Source organism: Coregonus lavaretus, assembly GCF_964263955.1.
Source record: "Coregonus lavaretus genome assembly, chromosome: 32".
In the NCBI taxonomy this organism is placed as follows: Eukaryota; Metazoa; Chordata; class Actinopteri; order Salmoniformes; family Salmonidae; genus Coregonus; species Coregonus lavaretus.
Window position 1 is genome coordinate 23,474,523 of NC_140019.1, and position 20,058 is coordinate 23,494,580.

The following is a 20,058-nucleotide window of genomic DNA, read 5'->3' on the forward strand; positions in this document are numbered from 1 at the left end:
TGAGAGAAAATGTTTTGCACAATCAAACAATAATCTAGTTAGCAAGTTTGTTTGCAGAGGGGGAATCTTGGCATCAGAAGGGGGATTCTGGTCTGATGAAACCAAGATTGAACTTTGGCCTGAATGCCATACATCACATCTGGAGGAAACCAGGTACTGCTCATCACCTGGCCAATACCATCCCTACGGTGAAGCATGGTGGTGGCAGCATCTTGCTGTGGGGATGTTTTTTAGTGGCAGGGTCTGGGAGACTAGTCAGGATCGAGGGAAAGACAAACGGAGCAAAGTACAGAGAGATCCTTGATGAAAACCTGCTCCAGAGCGCTCAGGACCTCAGACTGGGGCAACGGTTCACCTTCCAACAGGACAACGACCCTAAGCACACAGCCAAGACAACGCAGGAGTGGCTTCGGGACAAGTTTCTGAATGTCCTTGAGTAGCCCAGCCAGAGCCCGGACTTGAACCCGATCTAACATCTCTGGAGAGACCTGAAAATAGCTGTGCAGCGACGCTCCCCATCCAACTTGACAGAGCTTGAAAGGATCTGCATTGAAGATGTGCCAAGCTTGTAGCGTCATACCCAAGAAGACTGTAATCGCTGCCAAAGGTGGTTCAACAAAGTACTGAGTAAATGGTCTGAATACTTTTTATTTTAGTCTTTTATATATTTTATTATTTTAGTTTATTTATTTTACCCCTTTTTTCTCCCCGGAAGCCAGCCGCACCAAGGTGTCGGAGGAAACACCGTACACCTGGCGACCGTGTCAGCGTGCATTGCGCCTGCCACAGGAGTCGCTAGTGCAATGGGACAAGAACATCCCTGCCGGCTAAACCCTCACCTAACCTGGATAATGCTGGGCCAATTGTGCAACACCCCATGGGTCTCCCGGTCGCGGCCAGCTGCGACAGATCCTGGACTCGAACCAGGATCTCTAGTGGCACAGCTAGCACTGCGATGCAGTGCCTTAGACCACTGTGCCACTCGGGAGGCCCAGGTCTGAATACTTACATAAATGTGAGGTTTCATTTTTGTGCAAACATTTTTAAAAAACGTTTTGCTTTGTCATTATGGGATATTGTGTGTAGATTGATGAGGAAAAAATAAATAAATAAATAAGGCTGTAACGTAACAAAAATGTGGAAAAAGTGAAGGGGTCTGAATACTTTCCGAATGCACTGTATGTACTGATTGGAAAAACACACAATTTGAATCGACTGAACGTCTAATTCTGCTACATATTGAGAATGCTGCTGGTTAGCTATGTTTAGCTAATGTTAGCTATTGTCCTTTGCTGTAGAATTACAAGTCAAATTAAAGGCTATCAGCCCAAGGTGTTCAATTATTCTACTATGTTTAATCATTAAAGATATTGACATTAGGGAGCGACTGGAATTACAAGTCCAGGGGTGAATAGATGGAGGGGGTGAGCGGTGAAGACTACTTCAGTGGCAGTTGGTGACTTCAAATTTGAGGAGGATGATGAATTCACATTATTTTGAAGAAATTAAAGCTAATGGGATGACAATCTTGATCTGATTATGATCTGAGCCACTCTCCCATAGATAAGATACAGAGGTCAATGGACCTCATCCAAAACAATGGAAATGCCATGGAAACACATGGGGGAAAGATCCCGAATCTCCTCATTACCCCTCCAACAACATTAACCTAGATTTAGGCTATTGTTTATATGTGTATTTCACACTATGTTGAGGTAAAAATTTGAGTATAATGCTTGTATGGATGTCAACCAATACATGTTCATTTCATTGTCACCAATCAACTGCATTACAGTTAAAAACAACTTTGACTACCACCACCGATTTCTCTATGCTAGCCATGCTACCATCTTATACAAATGGGAGTTAGCATTTAGCAGTCACTTCTTCTAAACCTGAAAGGGGACTACTTCTAAATGTTATGCAGCGAAAACATCCAAATATTTCCAAATCGGACTTTAGTAACCACACTGTGGGCCTGTTACAATATTTAAATCATGACGGATTTGACAAATATCCACTTTGTTAGATCAGATTTGTTGAATGTGCGCCAAACCGGCATCCTTCTTCTATCCCCCACAGTCTGTATTCTAATGACCTCAAAGGTTTGAGAAAGAATGAATTAAATTAAATTAAATTAGTAGAATTGCCAGAAGAAGAGGCAGGTTGACTGACTACCGGCCTAAGTTAAAAAAGATATCCCTTAATGCTGAGTGAATTAACATTTAAGGTTCATGTTTTAGCTTTTTCATTAACTTCAATCAATTAAAGATGTCCTCTCTGTTTTCCTTCTGGTCCTGCAGGCAATGAGGTAATATTACAAAGAATCAGTGTTTCATGTGTAACACAATGCATCTGCTATTTGTATTTACAGCTGTCCCCTCCTGTTCCCTGATTAAGAGGTGATGACCACTCCACTCCACTACCGGTGTCAACTCTCTCCTGACTTGATAGGCAATCTGCACAAACATTAATCAACCAATGCAAATAGGCCTATGGGACAATCCACTGCTAGATTGATGGCATTTGGCTTTATTTACTCAATGGTTGAAACCCATCGCGAGTCACACCAACCAGAAGAGACAATGCATGCCTGTCTGTCTGATTATTTCAAGTTTCCGACGCAGAGTGATTGGAGTCCTCTTACATTTATGTGTAGGGATTGGACTGAGGATGGACATTGCTACTCTGAGCTAGAGCCCCATCAGTAAACATAGTCTACCTGACTACCTAGGGGTTTTCAAGTCAGGACTCCCCCGATGAAACTCTGTCCTGGGTGGGTGGGCTTAGACCCACGCTATCCATGTTACCATGCTTACGGTATTACAACACTATGCAAATTAACCACCATTATTTGGAAGTGGACCTCTGACTGTCTTTTTAATCATCTAATCAAATAGTTAGAAATATTCATAACGAGCTGAAGAAGCCATCTAAAATCAAATTAAAGAAGTGAACTGGATGAACAAGTTAGTGCTTGATGCCACGGCAGGGGAGCTGTTTGCTGTCATATTGCACATTTAATCAGTCCATCTCCACAGAGAGTGAACAACTTGAAGTTTCAAATGAAATGAGATGTTCTTAATTGGAAATAATACACTTGTTAGGTTTATTAGCTTTTTCTTCAGTACATTATGTAGTTACTGAAGAACCCTGGCCAGTACATTATGTAGCTACTGAAGAACCCTGGCCAGTACATTATGTAGCTACTGAAGAACCCTGGCCAGTACATTATGTAGCTACTGAAGAACCCTGGCCAGTACATTATGTAGCTAGCTACTGAAGACCCCTGGCCAGTACATTATGTAGCTACTGAAGAACCCTGGCCAGTACATTATGTAGCTAGCCACTGAAGAACCCTGGCCAGTACATTATGTAGCTCGCCACTGAAGAACCCTGGCCAGTACATTATGTAGCTAGCCACTGAAGAACTCTGGCCAAAAGTGGCCATCGGTACATTATTACAGTGGCTTGCGAAAGTATTCACCCCCTTGGCATTTTTCCTATTTTGCTGCCTTACAACCTGGAATTAAAATGGATTTCTTGGGGGGTTTGTATCACTTGATTTACACAACATGCCTATCACTTTGAAGATGCAAAATATTTTTTGGGGTGAAACAAACAACAAATAAGACTAAAAAACATACAACTTGAACGTGCATAACTATTCACCCCCACAAAGTCAAAACTTTGTAGAGCCACCTTTTGCAGCAATTACAGCTGCAAGTCTCTTGGGGTATGTCTCTGTAAACTTGGCACGTCTAGCCACTGGGATACTTGCCCATTCTTCAAGGCAAAACTGCTCCAGCTCCTTCACGTTGGATGGGTTTCGCTGGTGTACAGCAGTCTTTAAGTCATACCACAGATTCTCAATTGGATTGAGGTCTGGGCTTTGACTAGTCCATTCCATGACATTTAAATGTTTCCCCTTAAACCACTCAAGTGTTGCTTTAGCAGTATGCTTAGGGTCATTGTCCTTATGGAAGATGAACCTCTGTCCCAGTCTCAAATCTATGGAAGACTGAAACAGGTTTCCCTCAAGAATTTCCCTGTATTTAGTGCCATCCATCATTCCTTCAATTCTGACCAGTTTCCCAGTCCCTGCCAATGAAAAACATCCCCAAAGCATGATGCTGCCACCACCATCCTTTACTGTGGGGATGGTGTTCTCGGGGTGATGAAAGGTGTTGGGTTTGCGCCAGACATAGCATTTTCCATAATGGCCAAAAAGCTGAATTTTAGTCTCATCTGACCAGAGTACCTTCTTCCATATGTTTGGGGAGTCTCCCACATGCATTTTGGCGAACACCAAACGTGTTTGCTTATTTTTTTCTTTAAGCAATGGCTTTTTTCTGGCCACTCTTCCGTAAAGCCCAGCTCTGTGGAGTGTACGGCTTAAAGTGGTCCTATGGACAGATACTCCAATCGCCGCTGTGGAGCTTTGCAGCTCCTTCAGGGTTATCTTTGGTCTCTTTGTTGCCTCTCTGATTAATGCCCTCCTTGCCTGGTCCGTGAGTTTTGGTGGGCGGCCCTCTCTTGGCAGGTTTGTTTTGGTGCCATATTCTTTCCATTTTTTAATAATGGATTGAATGGTGCTCCATGGGATGTTCAAAGTTTCTGATATTTTTTTATAACCCAACCCTGATCTGTACTTATCCACAACTTTGTCCCTGACCTGTTTGGAGAGCTCCTTGGTCTTCATGGTGCCGCTTGCTTGGTGGTGCCCCTTGCTTAGTGGTGTTGCAGACTCTGGGGCCTTTCAGAACAGGTGTAGATATACTGAGATCATATGACACTTAGATTGCACACAGGTGAAATTTATTTAACTAATTATGTGACTTCTGAAGGTAATTGGTTGCACCAGATCTTATTTAGGGGCTTCATAGCAAAGGGGGTGAATACATATGCACGCACCACTTTTCCGTAATTAATTTTTTTGAATTATTTTAAACAAGTTCTTTTTTTCATTTCACTTCACCAATTTGGACTATTTTTGTATGTCCATTACAAAATCCATTTAAATTACAGGTTGTAATGCAACAAAATAGGAAAAACGCCAAGGGGGATGAATACTTTTGCAAGGCACTGTATAGCCACTGGAAAACCCTGGTCAAAAGTGGCTATCGGTACATTATGTAGCTAGCTACTGAAGAACCCTGGCCAAAAGTGGCCATCATTGGATAACGATCCCAAGTCAACCTGAACTTGTGCGGCCCATTTCACTGCTGTATTTGCAATACTTTGAACTAACACACCAGTAAACAAAAAAAAAACACTTACCATGAGATATAACTTGTTGATGAGACTAAGTAGAATTGGTCAAATCTGAAAAAGCAATTGTGTAAGCATAACATAGGTTGGTATATCATAATTTACAATGTCATGAGTCACTCTTCTAAGAACATACATTTCCACCAACAGATGCTCTTCGAGTTTTATAGAAAAACATGGAAATTCATAAGTAAATACACTCATATATGTTTTTATATGAAATATACCCATGATTTTTTTGTCTTGTCTTATATGTCACAAAAACATTGCAGAATGAATATTAACAAAAACGAAAAAGTATCTTACCAAAGGTGTCTTGTTTTCTGACCTCTAAGAATGGATAGTGCTGTAAAGCGACAGTGGGCTATGAAAATGTTATGGGTATTGACACTCCTCTACTCCACCCCTCAACAACAGCAGTGTAGTGTGTGGGGATGGCCTAACTGTACTACTCGGCTGTCCAAATAAAGTGTCCTATTTCAGCAGCTGTCAATCAAATGGGGGATCATGACCTAATGCATTCTGGTGTTTTTACAACGTAGTATACGGATGATACATTACAGCACTAACATATGGACAAGATGGCACAAAATAATAAAAGGTCTGCTTGTGAAAAATGGTTACAACGAGGGACCAGAGTGTTTGTGTCTCAGGTGAAGAGGGTGGATCTGATCTCCATTACCTAGGACTTGACATAGATTAAATAGATTAATCAAATCTCACATTGTTGTCAATTTTTGCTGAATCTTGCATGCTTTCTCAAACAGCTGTAACTGTATATGCATTCGTATATGCATTCGTAAATCAGGTCCTTTCTTGTGTTGGGCTCTGGGATGTAACAACCGTTGAGCATCTGATTTTATGGTTGATTGTGGAGGAAAGGGGTTGAGTGTGTTAGAGTATTTGCGTGTGTGTTTATCCCACATCTGTTGCAAGGGGGTACGGATGTTAGCGAGAATATAGGATGAACCACAATATAATTGTTTGCTAAAATAATAATTGCTTGTCAAAAATGCAATGTAATACAATGGCAATCTGGGTTATAGGTTAAAATCCTACGCATGAATGGCCGACATTATTACACATATTAATTGATAATGATGGAAAATAAGATATATATATATGTTGAGGTGAGAGCATTGGAAATTCTTTTGGCAGTTGACCTGCTTCTGGATGGGTCCTGGCCTCTCTGGGCCCTAGGGACTCGGAGGGACGGGGGTGGTATGCCGATCACTGGGATGACGGCCCAACTTGGGACGGGGAGGGGCTTTAGCGGGGGAATTAGTGGAGAACAATTGGAGGGTTACTTAGTAGCAATGCAAATATCATGGTACAGCTATATGGAGACTCAATCACTATGGTATTTTTTATTGGTAAATTTACAAACATATATAATGATAAATAGATTTGAAACTTGTATTTCATTACGGTATATGGTGAAATAGGTATAGCCAGTTATAATTGTAATGGCTTAGCAAATAATAACAAAAGAAGAACTATATTTACATGGCTCAAAGAGAAGGAATATAATATCTATTGTTTACAGGAAACTCATTCAACAATTCTAGATGAAGTTGTGTGGAAAAAGGAATGGGGGGGTGAAATATACTTCTCCCATGGGCAAAGAAACTCAAAAGGGGTGATGATATTAATTAACAGTAATTTCGATCCGAATGTGCAAATTGTCCAAACAGATACGCAAGGTAGATGGATTATTGTTATTGGACCATAAACAGATATGGCTCATTAACCTTTACGGACCAAATAATGATGATCCACACTTCTTTGACAATATACAGTGAGGGAAAAAAGTATTTGATCCCCTGCTGATTTTGTACGTTTGCCCACTGACAAAGACATGATCAGTCTATAATTTGAATGGTAGGTTTATTTGAACAGTGAGAGACAGAATAACAACAACAAAATCCAGAAAAACGCATGTCAAAAATGTTATAAATTGATTTGCATTTTAATGAGAGAAATAAGTATTTGACCCCTCTGCAAAACATGACTTAGTACTTGGTGGCAAAACCCTTGTTGGCAATCACAGAGGTCAGACGTTTCTTGTAGTTGGCCACCAGGTTTGCACACATCTCAGGAGGGATTTTGTTCCACTCCTCTTTGCAGATCTTCTCCAAGTCATTAAGGTTTTGAGGCTGACGTTTGGCAACTCGAACCTTCAGCTCCCTCCACAGATTTTCTATGGGATTAAGGTCTGGAGACTGGCTAGGCCACTCCAGGACCTTAATGTGCTTCTTCTTGAGCCACTCCTTTGTTGCCTTGGCCGTGTGTTTTGGGTCATTGTCATGCTGGAATACCCATCCACGACCCATTTTCAATGCCCTGGCTGAGGGAAGGAGGTTCTCACCCAAGATTTGATGGTACATGGCCCCGTCCATCGTCCCTTTGATGCGGTGAAGTTGTCCTGTCCCCTTAGCAGAAAAACCCCCCCAAAGCATAATGTTTCCACCTCCATGTTTGACGGTGAGGATGGTGTTCTTGGGGTCATAGGCAGCATTCCTCCTCCTCCAAACACGGCGAGTTGAGTTGATGCCAAAGAGCTCCATTTTGGTCTCATCTGACCACAACACTTTCACCCAGTTCTCCTCTGAATCATTCAGATGTTCATTGGCAAACTTCAGACAGGCCTGTATATGTGGTTTCTTGAGCAGGGGGACCTTGCGGGCGCTGTAGGATTTCAGTCCTTCACGGCGTAGTGTGTTACCAATTGTTTTCTTGGTGACTATGGTCCCAGCTGCCTTGAGATCATTGACAAGATCCTCCCATGTAGTTCTGGGCTGATTCCTCACCGTTCTCATGATCATTGCAACTCCACGAGGTGAGATCTTGCATGGAGCCCCAGGCCGAGGGAGATTGACAGTTCTTTTGTGTTTCTTCCATTTGTGAATACTCGCACCAACTGTTCTCACCTTCTCACCAAGCTGCTTGGCGATGGTCTTGTAGCCCATTCCAACTTTGTGTAGATCTACAATCTTGTCCCTGACATCCTTGGAGAGCTCTTTGGTCTTGGCCATGGTGGAGAGTTTGGAATCTGATTGATTGATTGCTTCTGTGGACAGGTGACTTTTATACAGGTAACAAGCTGAGATTAGGAGCACTCCCTTTAAGAGTGTGCTCATAATCTCAGCTCGTTACCTGTATAAAAGACACCTGGGAGACAGAAATCTTTCTGAATGAGAGGGGGTCAAATACTTATTTCCCTCATTAAAATGCATATCATTTTATAACATTTTTGACATGCGTTTTTCTGGATTTTTTTGTTGTTATTCTGTCTCTCACTGATAATTTCTTTGTCAGTGGGCAAACGTACAAAATCAGCAGGGGATCAAATACTTTTTTCCCTCATTGTATATAATAAATTATCAACCCTGCAAGCAATTCAAGACTCTATTATTATGGTGGGAGATTATAATACTGTTTTAAATAGCTCAATGGACCGTAAAGGAAATCACACTTATTTCTGACATCAGACACTTTATTTCACCCACATCCCAACTATCCCATTCCAGCCTTATGTTTCATTTCCTGGAAGCACTTGTGGATTGAGGCTGCATTTACAGTGCCACACAAGGACCAAACCACTTTTCAACCACCTCACCAGACCTGGGTCAGATACACATGTCAAATACTTTGTAATACTTGAGATGCACTTCATTTAGTTTGCCCGGGACTGTGATGAGGTGGTGTTGAAGAAGTCAGGCGCAGGAGGGTAAATCACAGAATAACAGGCTTTAATCCGCAAAATACAGGTTTATGCAGAAATGCGTCAAACACACTCCATGGCACAAAACAGCTGCACTGGAAAATACAAGGCACACAGGAAAATACTCCCGTCGATACACAATACACGAGCTCCACCGAGCTTCACAAACCTCCACAATAAACAATCACCCACACAGACAAGGAAACAGAAGGAACACTTATACCATGACTAATGAGGGAATAAGGACCAGGTGTGTGTGATTGAAGACAAGACAAATGGAGTGATGATAAATGGAAAAAAAAGTAGCTAGTAAGCCGGTGACACCGAACACCGAAACCTGCCCGAACAAGGAGGGGAGGCAGCCTTGGAGAAAGTCGTGACAGGTACATAGAGTAGCAATGTCCAGCAAGCGCCAGGACCGTCTCCTAAAGTTTGCTGTATAAAAGACACCTGTCCACAGAAGCAATCGATCAATCAGATTCCAAACTCTCCACCATGGCCAAGACCAAAGAGCTCTCCAAGGATGTGAGACTGAAAATCCAACACTAGGTAACACTGGGCAATTTGCTGTATAAGATCATATATTCTGACATTTTTACCAAAACTATTTGAGTCACATACAGTAAATGAATAGCTGTTGTTTGGGAATGGTTTTATCTAAGTACTTACAGTGCTGTCTTAGAGGCTTTGACCACTGGAAGCAGCTTCAGTAGACCCTTCTCTGATCTGAAGTATTTCCTCAGGTCAAACACATCATACTCCTCTTCTGAAGTCAGCAACACAAAGACCAGAGCAGACCACTGTTTCAATGAGAGCCTGGTTTCTGAGAGACTTCCTGATCCAGGTAGCGTTGGATCTCCTCTACTGGAGAATGGTCATTCAGCTCATTCAGACGGAACAGATTACCGGTGCAGAGTCAATGTGCGGGGGCACCGGCTAGTTGAGGTAGTTGAGGTAATATGTACATGTGGGTAGAGTTAAAGTGAGTAACATGAGTAACATTCTTTACCAAAGTCATTACACTGTCCTCAAGCAACTGAGTAATTCAGAAGCAAATAAGAGAAAACAAATATCAGTGCATCACAATATATTACATTACAGCCTTATTCTAAAATGGATTCAATTGTTGCTTTTTTCTCATCAATCTACACACAATATCCCATAATGACAAAGCAAAACTGTTTTTTCAAAATGTTTGCTAATTTATATTTAAAAAATACTGAAATATCACATTTACGTAAGTATTCAGACCCTTTACTCAGTAATTTGTTGAAGCACCTTTGGCAGTGATTACAGCCTCAAGTCTTTTTGGGTAAGACGCTACAAGCTTGGCACATCTGTATTTGGAGAGTTTCTACCATTCTTCTCTGCAGATCCTCTCAAGCTCTGTCAGGTTGGATGGGGAGCGTCGCTGCACAGCTATTTTCAGGTCTCTCCAGAGATGTTCGATCGGGTTCAATTCTGGGCTCTGGCTGGGCCACTCAAGGACATTCAGAGACTTGTCCCGAAGCCAATGCTGCGTTGTCTTGGCTGTGTGCTTAGGGTCGTTGTCCTGTTGGAAGGTGAACCTTCGCCACAGTCTAAGGTCCTGAGCGCTCTGGAGCAGGTTTTCATCAAGGATCTCTCTGTACTTTGCTCCGTTCATCTTTCCCTCGATCCTGACTAGTCTCCTAGTCCCTGCCACTGACAAACATCCCCACAGCATGATACTGCCATCACCATGCTTCACCGTAAGGATGGTGCCAGGTTTCCTCCATACGTAATGCTTGGCAATCAGGCCAAAGAGTTCAATCTTGGTTTCATCAGACCAGCAAATCTTGTTTCTCATGGTCTGAGAGTCCTTTAGGTGCCTTTTGGCAAATTCCAAGCGGGCTGTCATGTGCCTTTTACTGAGGAGTGGCTTCCGTCTGGCCACTCTACCATAAAGGCCTGATTGGTGGAGTGCTGCAGAGATGGTTGGATTTCTGGAAGGTTCTCCCATCTCCACAGAGGAACTCTGGAGGGCTGTCAGAGTGACCATCAGGTTCTTGGTCACCTCCCTGACCAAGGCCCTTCTCCCCCGACTGCTCAGTTTGGCCGGGCGGCCAGCTCTAGGAAGAGTCTTGGTGGTTCCAATCTTCTTCCATTTAAAGATGATGGAGGTCCCTGTGTTCTTGGGGACCTTCAATGCTGCAGAAATGTTTTGGAACCCTTCCCCAGATCTGTGCCTCGACACAATCCTGTCTCAGAGCTCTACGGACAATTCCTTCGAACTCATGGTTTGGTTTTTGCTCTGACATGCACTGTCAACTGTGGGACCTTATATAGACAGGTGTGTGCCTTTCCAAATCATGTCCAATTAATTGAATTTACCACAAGTGGACTCCAAGTTGTAGAAACAACTCAAGGATGATCAATGGAAACAGGATGCACCTGAGCTCAATTTCGAGTCTCATAGCAAAGGGTCTGAATACTAACGTAAATAAGGTATTTCCGTTTTTAATTTCTAATTCATTTGCAAAAATGTCTAAACCTGTTTTCGCTTTGTCATTATCGGGTAATGTGTGTAGATTGATGAGAAAATGGTTTTATTTAATCAATTTTAGAATAAGGCTGTAACGTAACAAAATGTGAAAAAAGTCAAGGGGTCTGAATACATTCCGAATGCACTGTTTGTGTTATTTGTACATGGATGTGTGATCATATTTGAAACAACACACTGGTGAACATGAGGTTTTAAACTAATTTCCCTTGTCATAATAGAAAATGAAGATTTCACCTTGAATATTGAAGACAGGTCAGTTGGAGGACTCTGGGTAGACTGGAAGTCTGAGAATGTCTGACTACCAGGAGTCTTTGACTTGGATCTTTTCTCTTGGTGTCTAGAACATTTTGTTTAAGAACATTAGATCAAAAATACATGTTTATTCAGAAAATGTATTAATGATGTAAAATTATTTTTACATCAGCAGTTGTAATAAAAGTACTTTGTGACAACTGCTGATGTACAGTAACCTGGCAGTAACCTGGCAGTAACCTGGCCTAGACACCAAAGAGCAAGAAAAAGCAGAAGGAGAGCCACATTGGCTAGGAAAGCTCAGGAAAAAACCTAGAGATACCTGGCTCAGAAGGCTGGCCCATCCTCTTCTGGCTGTACCAATTTAATACAATCTAGGATCCAGGGCTCGATTCAATCCATATAGCTGAAGTTCAGCTCTATAGAGTAATTGAAATGTAAAGGTAATTTCCGATTGAGCCAACATATGAAGTGCTTACTGTGAATGCAGTTTCTGCTAATGTGGGGACATTGCCTTTAAATTTCAATTGCGCTATAGCGCTGAACTTCAGCGATACGGATTGAATCGAGCCCCTAATCTCTTCAATTATAATTTGAATTATTTATATATTTGAAGTATATAACGTATACATGTTTGATGAGCATAGCAGCTAATGGGCGTGGCGTTTGGCCGTAGTGATGTGGATGGGTGCCAGGCTATTGTGTTACCCTATCATAACCCACAATATAAGGTTTAATTATTTACAAACAACAATCATTTAAACAAACAATGTATTGCTGCAAAATGTGTTTAAAACAATCATGTGGATGCCATGGACTGCCAGTCCTTGCATCTATAGAGTGCTGTCTATGAATTTGAGAGCGATTACATTTCCCCAGCCCCATCTCTCAGCTGTATAATGTGGCAGCCCACTGCCATTTAGCTGAAAAACAAATCCCAAATTGTAAACTTAAGAAGTAACTCAAATCCAGTAAAGTAAACTTAATATAGTCCTTTAGTGGAAATGTCTCCATTCCTGAATTCTATTGGTGTTCCTATAGACTGGTCGCTCTTCATTGACACACAGCTGGGGTATTTTGGTCTCTCCTCCTGGACCCTGTCAAAAACAGTAATATTTTCTCAAAGTTTCTGAAATACTTTCTGAATATCCAACCAAACTTCAGTAAACCAAACTTCATAATCTGTAGGCCTACCGTTCCTCTGTAGAAATGTTTCTACTACTGAATTCTATTGGTGTTCAAGTTTCAAGATTTAATAACACATGCAAAAGTACAGTGAAATGCTTTTCTTGCAAACTCAAAACCCAACAATACAATAATCACTAACAATGTAATACTAAAACAAAACACACGAGAAATATGAAGAACACGATAAGTAAGAAACAATACTATATACAGGGTCAGTTCCAATACCATATTTACAATGTGCAAGGAGTGATGGAGGTAGATATGTATAGGGGTAAGGTGACTAGACAACAGGATATAAGATAAACAGAGTAGCAGCAGCTTGTATGTGAGTGTTTGTATTAATTTGTATTTGTATTTATTAGGTACCACATTAGCTGCTGCGTTACTCTTCCTGGGGTCCAAACACATTAAGGCACTTACAGTTGAAATCTGAAGTTTTTCACAATTCCTGACATTTAATCCTAGTACAAATTCCCTGTCTTAGGTCAGTTAGGATCACCACTTTATTTTAAGAATGTGAAATGTCAGAATAATAGTAGAGAGAATTATTTATTTCAGCTTTTATTTCTTTCATCACATTCCCAGTGGGTCAGAAGTTTACATGCACTCAATTAGTATTTGGTAGCGTTGCCTTTAAATTGTTTAACTTGGGTCAAACGTTTCGGGTAGCCTTCCACAAGCTTCCACAAGCTTCCTCCAAACATAACGATGGTCATTATGGCCAAACAGTTATATTTGTGTTTCATCGGACCAGAGGACATTTCTCCAAAAAGTACGATCTGATTTGTTCCAAATACAATGCTTTTAGTTTTTGAAATATTTACTTATTCCTTGCCACCCATTCTAAAACTAATTCATTTCAGTCGCTGTAGTAGCTGACATGTATAGTGTTGAGTCATCTGCATACATAGACACACTGGCTTTACTCGAAGCCAGTGGCTTGTCGTTAGTAAAGATTGAAAAAAGTAAGAGGCCTAAACAGCTGCCCTGGGGAATTCCTGATTCTACCTGGATTATGTTGGAGAGGCTTCCATTAAAGAACACCCTCTGTGTTCTGTTATACAGGTAATTATTTATCCACAATATAGCAGGGGGTTTAAACACATACGTTTTTCCAGCAGCAGACTATGATCGATAATGTCAAAAGCCGCACTGAAGTCTAACAAAACAGCCCCCACCATCTTTTCATCATCAATTTCTCTCAGCCAATCATCAGTCATTTGTGTCAGTGCTGTGCTTGTTTAACGTCCTTCCCTATAAGCATGCTGAAAGTCTGTTTTCAATTGATTTACTGTAAAATAGCATTGTTTCTGGTCAAACACAATGGGTGTGCGTGGTGTGTAGAGTCAGTATAAATGTATGTGCATGTTATGTGTAAGTGAGTGAGCAGATAATGGAGTGAGTGTGTGAGTGTGTAGGGCCCTGTGAGTGTGCATAGAGACAAAAAATGAAAATAAAAAGGTAACTGAGGATACAAGGTTAACTCAGATAGTCCGTGTAGCTATTTTGTTAGCTATTTATCAGTCTTATTTATTTGGGGATAGAAGCTGTTCAAGAGACTGTTGGTGCCAGACTTGATGCACCGGTACCTCTTGCCGTGCGTAAGCAGAGAAAATAGTCTATGGCTTGGCTGGCTGGAGTCTTTAACGATTTTCCGGGTCCTCTGACACCGCCTGATATAGAGGCCCTGGATGGCAGGGAGCTTGGCCCCAGTGATGTACTGGGCTCTCCGCACCACCCTCTGTAGTGCCATGCGATCAAGGGCAGTGCTATTGCCATACCAGCCAATCAAAATGCTCTCAGTGGTACAGCTGTATACCTTTTGAGGAAGAAGAGGCGCTGTCGCACCTTCACGACTGTGCGCGTTGGTTTGGACCATTTTAAGTCTTTAGTAATTTGGACACTCATGAAGTCCAGGATCCAGTTGCAGAGGGAGGTGTTCAGACCCAGAGTCATAAGCTTCGTGACGAGCTTGGAGGGGACAATGGTGTTGAACGCTGAGCTGTAGTCAATGAACAGCATTCTCACATTGGTGTTCCTCTTATCTAGGTGGGTGAGGGCAGTGTGGAGAGCAATTGAGATTGCGTCATCTATGGATCTGTTGGGGCGGTATGCAAAGTGGAGTGGGTCTAGGGTGTCTGGGATAATGGAGTTGATGTGTGCCATAACCAGCCTCTCAAAGCACTTCATGATTACAGAAGTGAGTGCTACAGGGAGGTAGCCATTGTGGCATGAAGCCTTAGAGTTCTTAGGGACAGGAATGATGGTGGTCATCTTAAAACATGTGGGTATTACAGACTGGGACAAGGAGAGGTTGAAAATTACAGTGAATATGCCTGCCAGCTGTTCTGCGCATGCTCTGAGAACTCACCCTGGAATACCGTCGGGCTCCGCGGCCTTGCGGGTGTTGACCTGGTTAAACACCTTTTTCACTTCGGCCTCAGAGAGTGAGATCACCCAATCCTCTGGGTCGGTGACGGCCCTCACACCCAGCACTATGTTTTTGTTGTCAAAGTGTGCATAAAATGCATTGAGTTTGTCTGGTAGACTGGTCCAATAGATGGTCACTCTTCATGGACACACAGCTGGGTACAGGTGAGTCTGGTCTCTCCTGATGGATTTTGCTTTAATACAATATATAATAGAAACATCTTTAATCACTGGTGATGAAGGAGAAATATCACTCCTCAGGAATTCAGTAGATATAATCTTTCGTGGACAGATGCACATAACATAGGATGGTAGTGTCTGTCAACAGACTGTGGGATGCGACGACTACAAGGAACTTTGGGTCCTGCCTTAAATGACGTGCAGCTAAAGCCTTCATAAACACTACATAAATGTGTTACAAATCATCTATAACGCGCATTTGGGCGGAAGTGTCTGGGAACAAGATTAGGTGTAATGTGATTAACATGACATCACTTTAAAGCGTATGCCATTCTTCAGCACAACATGTCACCCTTTATAAAGCACATACATGTTTATATCATATTCGACATTGTGGGTTATGTCACATTTTAAATGGGTGATTATGTCACACAGTTATGCCACATTTATGAACCCTTTATAAAGCATGTATCCTATCTCTCCCATCTCACCGTTCCTGTCCTGCACACAGCAAACCTTAATTAAAGTTACCACTTTCGAGGAGACAGAATCGCAGGTGAGAATTGTCTCGTTTTGAGTTAGCAGTGGTAGAAAAAGTACCCAATTGTCAGACTTGCGTAAAAGTAAAGATCCCTTCATAGAAAATGACTCAAGTAAAAGTGAGTCACCCAGTAAAATACTACTTGAGCAAAAGTCTAAAAGTATTTGGTTTTAAATATACTTAAGTATCAAAAGTAAATGTAATTGCTAAAATATACTTAAGTATCAAAAGTAAAAGTACAAGTATAAATCATTTCAAATTCCTTATATTAAGCAAAGCAGATGGTCACATGTTCTATTTTTTATTTATTTACAGATAGCCAGGGGCACACTCCAACACTCAGACATCATTTACAAACAAAGCATGTGTTTAGTGAGTCCGACAGATCAGAGGCAGTAGGGATGACCAGGGATGTTCTATGATAAGTGTGTGAATTAGACCATTTTCCTGGCCTGCTAAGCATTCAAAATGTAACGAGTACTTTTGGATGTCAGGGAAAATGTATGCAGTAAAAAGCACATCATTTTGTTTAGGAATGTAGTGAAGTAAAAGTAAAAGTTGTCAAAAATATAAATAGTAAAGTAAAGTACAGATACCCCAAAAAACTAAAGTACTACATTAAAGTATTTTTACTTAAGTACTTTACTCCACTGTGAGTTAGTATACAGGTCTTGGTTTCATCTGAGGGTTTTTGAAGTCGAGTCAAAGCTAAAGAAGCAAAGATACCAACACATTCCAACAACAACATACAGTGAGAATCTTACACCACCAAAGACTTCACCCCACCTTCAACCGCCAGCCTGACTGTATGATAGAAACTAACTGTGGTAACACTTTATAATAACTTAAATAACATGAATAAAGTAGTTACAGATAGTGTATCCTACATACTATGAATACATATTTCATTCTTTGTAGAGCGTTCATAAGTATTATGAAATGTTTAATAATTTATGAAGCTTTTAGAAGCATTTATAATTGCTTATTCTTTTTTAGGTTATTAGGTATGATGTGTTACCTATGTTGTCCTGTTGCAAGTGGAAACATGTTAGTGTACTCAAGGCCTACCAGTGCAGCGCCGCATATCCTCCTTCCTCTCAAGAATACTGCCACCTGTTGCTGGAGTTCAGACAGAGTTCACCCTTCCACAGCAGCCGTTTTTCTTCCTCACTCTCAGAATCAACGTCTAGTCGATATGGAAGGATAATTTTTTACAATCTCATTGGACAGCTCACTTTCCAAGTGCTGATAGCGGGACAATAAATTAAATTAATAAATCGAGGCGTCTGTCTCGGTTTCCACCCACTACTTATTTGGTCCCATACTCCTATACTCTGAGGAGGTGGCTGATGAAATGGAGTGGTATACATTTCCATGGATATTGACAGCTCTTTGAGATATTGAGTGGACTGTCTGGGAGCACTTCTCAAATCAGATCATGAGATTTGGTTGGGTTGAAGTGATTTCCTTAAGGGAATGGAAACACTTTAGGAAGTAAAGATAAGAAAAGAGATGTATTCAGTCCACTAATACTAAACGTGCATTTTACATAGAAACATCTGTATTTTTAGGATTTTGATCTTGAACAACGTTTATTAGGGTTGTCACTAGTTACCACAGCCACAAAGTAAGAATTGGCTGGAAAACAACATTTGCTTTTTGGTCTTAATTTAAGGTTATGGTTAGGCATAAGGTTAGCCGTGAGGTTAAGGTTACCGTTAGGGTTAATTCTAGAAATAAGCGGGGTTTAGCCATAATTATGACTTTGTGGCTGTGGTAACTAGTGATGACTGTTTATTAGCGGTGTGGGTAGCGCAATCTTGAATCGCCATAGTAACGACTGATGCCAACGCGTCATTGGAAGGATAGATGCGGTAAAGGGGTCAATAGAACACAGACCGTTCCATTGACCAGATTGGCACACATTCAACAAATCTGATCTTACAAAGTAGATATTTATCATTTTATGCATTGTAACAGGCCCACAATGTGGTTACTTGAGTCCGATGTTGATATATTTGGCTGTTTTAGCTGTTTTAGTTGTCCCTTTTCAGGTTTAGAAGTGACTGCTAAATGCTAACTCCTGTTCGTATAAACTAGTTAGCATAGATAGCATACAGAAATCGGTGGTGGTAGTCAAAGTCGTTTTTAACTGTAATGTAGTTGATTGGTGATGATGACATGAAGATGTGTTGGGGGTTGACATCCATACAATCATTATACTCCATTTTTACATTTGATGTGAAATACACATATAAACAATAGGGGTGTAATGGTTAACCAAACCCACGGTTTGGTACGCATTGCAGTGTTGGGGTCACGGTTTGGTTTCGGTACAGTGGAAAAATGAAATTCCAACAGTTACTGTTTATTTGGCTAAATATGCTAAATTAAAAACCACCTTATTTGTGGCCCAACTCCAGTTTGACATCATGCACAATGCTCCTGTCATTGTCTGTAGTGACAGGGATTGTTATGTTGGGCCTTAAGTAGAGGTCTAAAAAGTTGGGCCTCTTCCAAAAAGGACCTGAGGCTTTCCCACCCAGACAAATATGCATAAATCACAGGAGGGTGGTGGCACCTTAATTGGGGAGGACGGGCTCGTGGTAATGGCTGGAGTGGAATATGTGGAATGGTATCAAAGACATCAAACACATGGTTTCCATTCCAGCCATTATTATGAGCCATCCTCCCCTGAGCAGGCTCCACTGGCATTTAAATACATTTTTCATTATAAAATGGGTTGTTTGGATCCTGGATGCTTGTGGGACAACTCCCGCAAAATACCATGATGTATTAATCTCATAATTCCAATGTCCCGCAGCCCAGGCAGGAAATTCATAAACATCCTCTCCCTCAGGAAAAAAGTGTCTACACATAATTTTTCCATGCTACTATTTGGTTTGCAGCAGTTGGGGGTTGTACAAACCTACCTGTCTGCCTCTACGACCTGTGCAACAATGTATCATTTTACAAATGCGATCTCTCCGGTGCCAGTAGAGTAGCTAGCCCAAGAATGAATGTGAAACTAATAATTCACCATGGAAACCGTCAACACTCAGAACCCATTAATGTATTAACCAGCGCAGTGCGACCTATGTAAGCCTATTGGATATTTATTAAAATGGTCCAAACAAGCATTGTGATTGGTTGAGACACGTTTTAAGCCATACTAAAAAACGTGTTTAGCACAGGTAAGCCTATGACGCAAAAATGGGAATCTTGTTTTCTGAGAAATCTGAGAAATCCCTGTCCCATCAGCCCTGCCAGCCAATTAATTAACTTGATCTCCACTGTAAAAGGCATCTAGACATTATTTCCCCTTGCTTCTAGCCTAACATTTGGTTAGCAACAACGGCGGTTTGTACAAATGTTGCTGTCTGTGTAAGGGTTGGTGTGAGGTGTGACCCAGGTGCGGTGCAGGATAGACAGTAGGCAGTAGGCAGAGATGGTGAAACAAGGATCTTTACTGGTGGTCCCAAAACCGGGATACAAAATAACGGACTTGTCACGAAAAAATTAAGGAGGAGCAAATTGGTCTCCAAAAACAGGCTGACAGCAAACATACGAAATACTAACTACGACTGAAAACAACAATGAAACAGCGAGAACACTTCTCAAGTACCTGTACATACATCTCGCGATCAGACACTGATTAGTACTGTTTGGCATCGAGAACTAGCAGAGAAAACAGAGCAAGGGAACACAGGGAAGTGAGGGCATAAATACACAGGTGAACAGGTAGAGACAGGTGACACCAATAGGATAATGATTCGTCCAGACTGTGAGTGAGGAGGTGCCTAAGGTTGTCGGAGGATGACACCTAGTGGGTCGCTCCAGAACTGTGACCCCCTCCTATGAACAGCCCCAGCTGTTCACCTCGGCACCTCCGAGTGGAGGCAAAGAAATGTTGTTATCAGCCCTGGGTCCAGAATGTCCCTCCTGGGC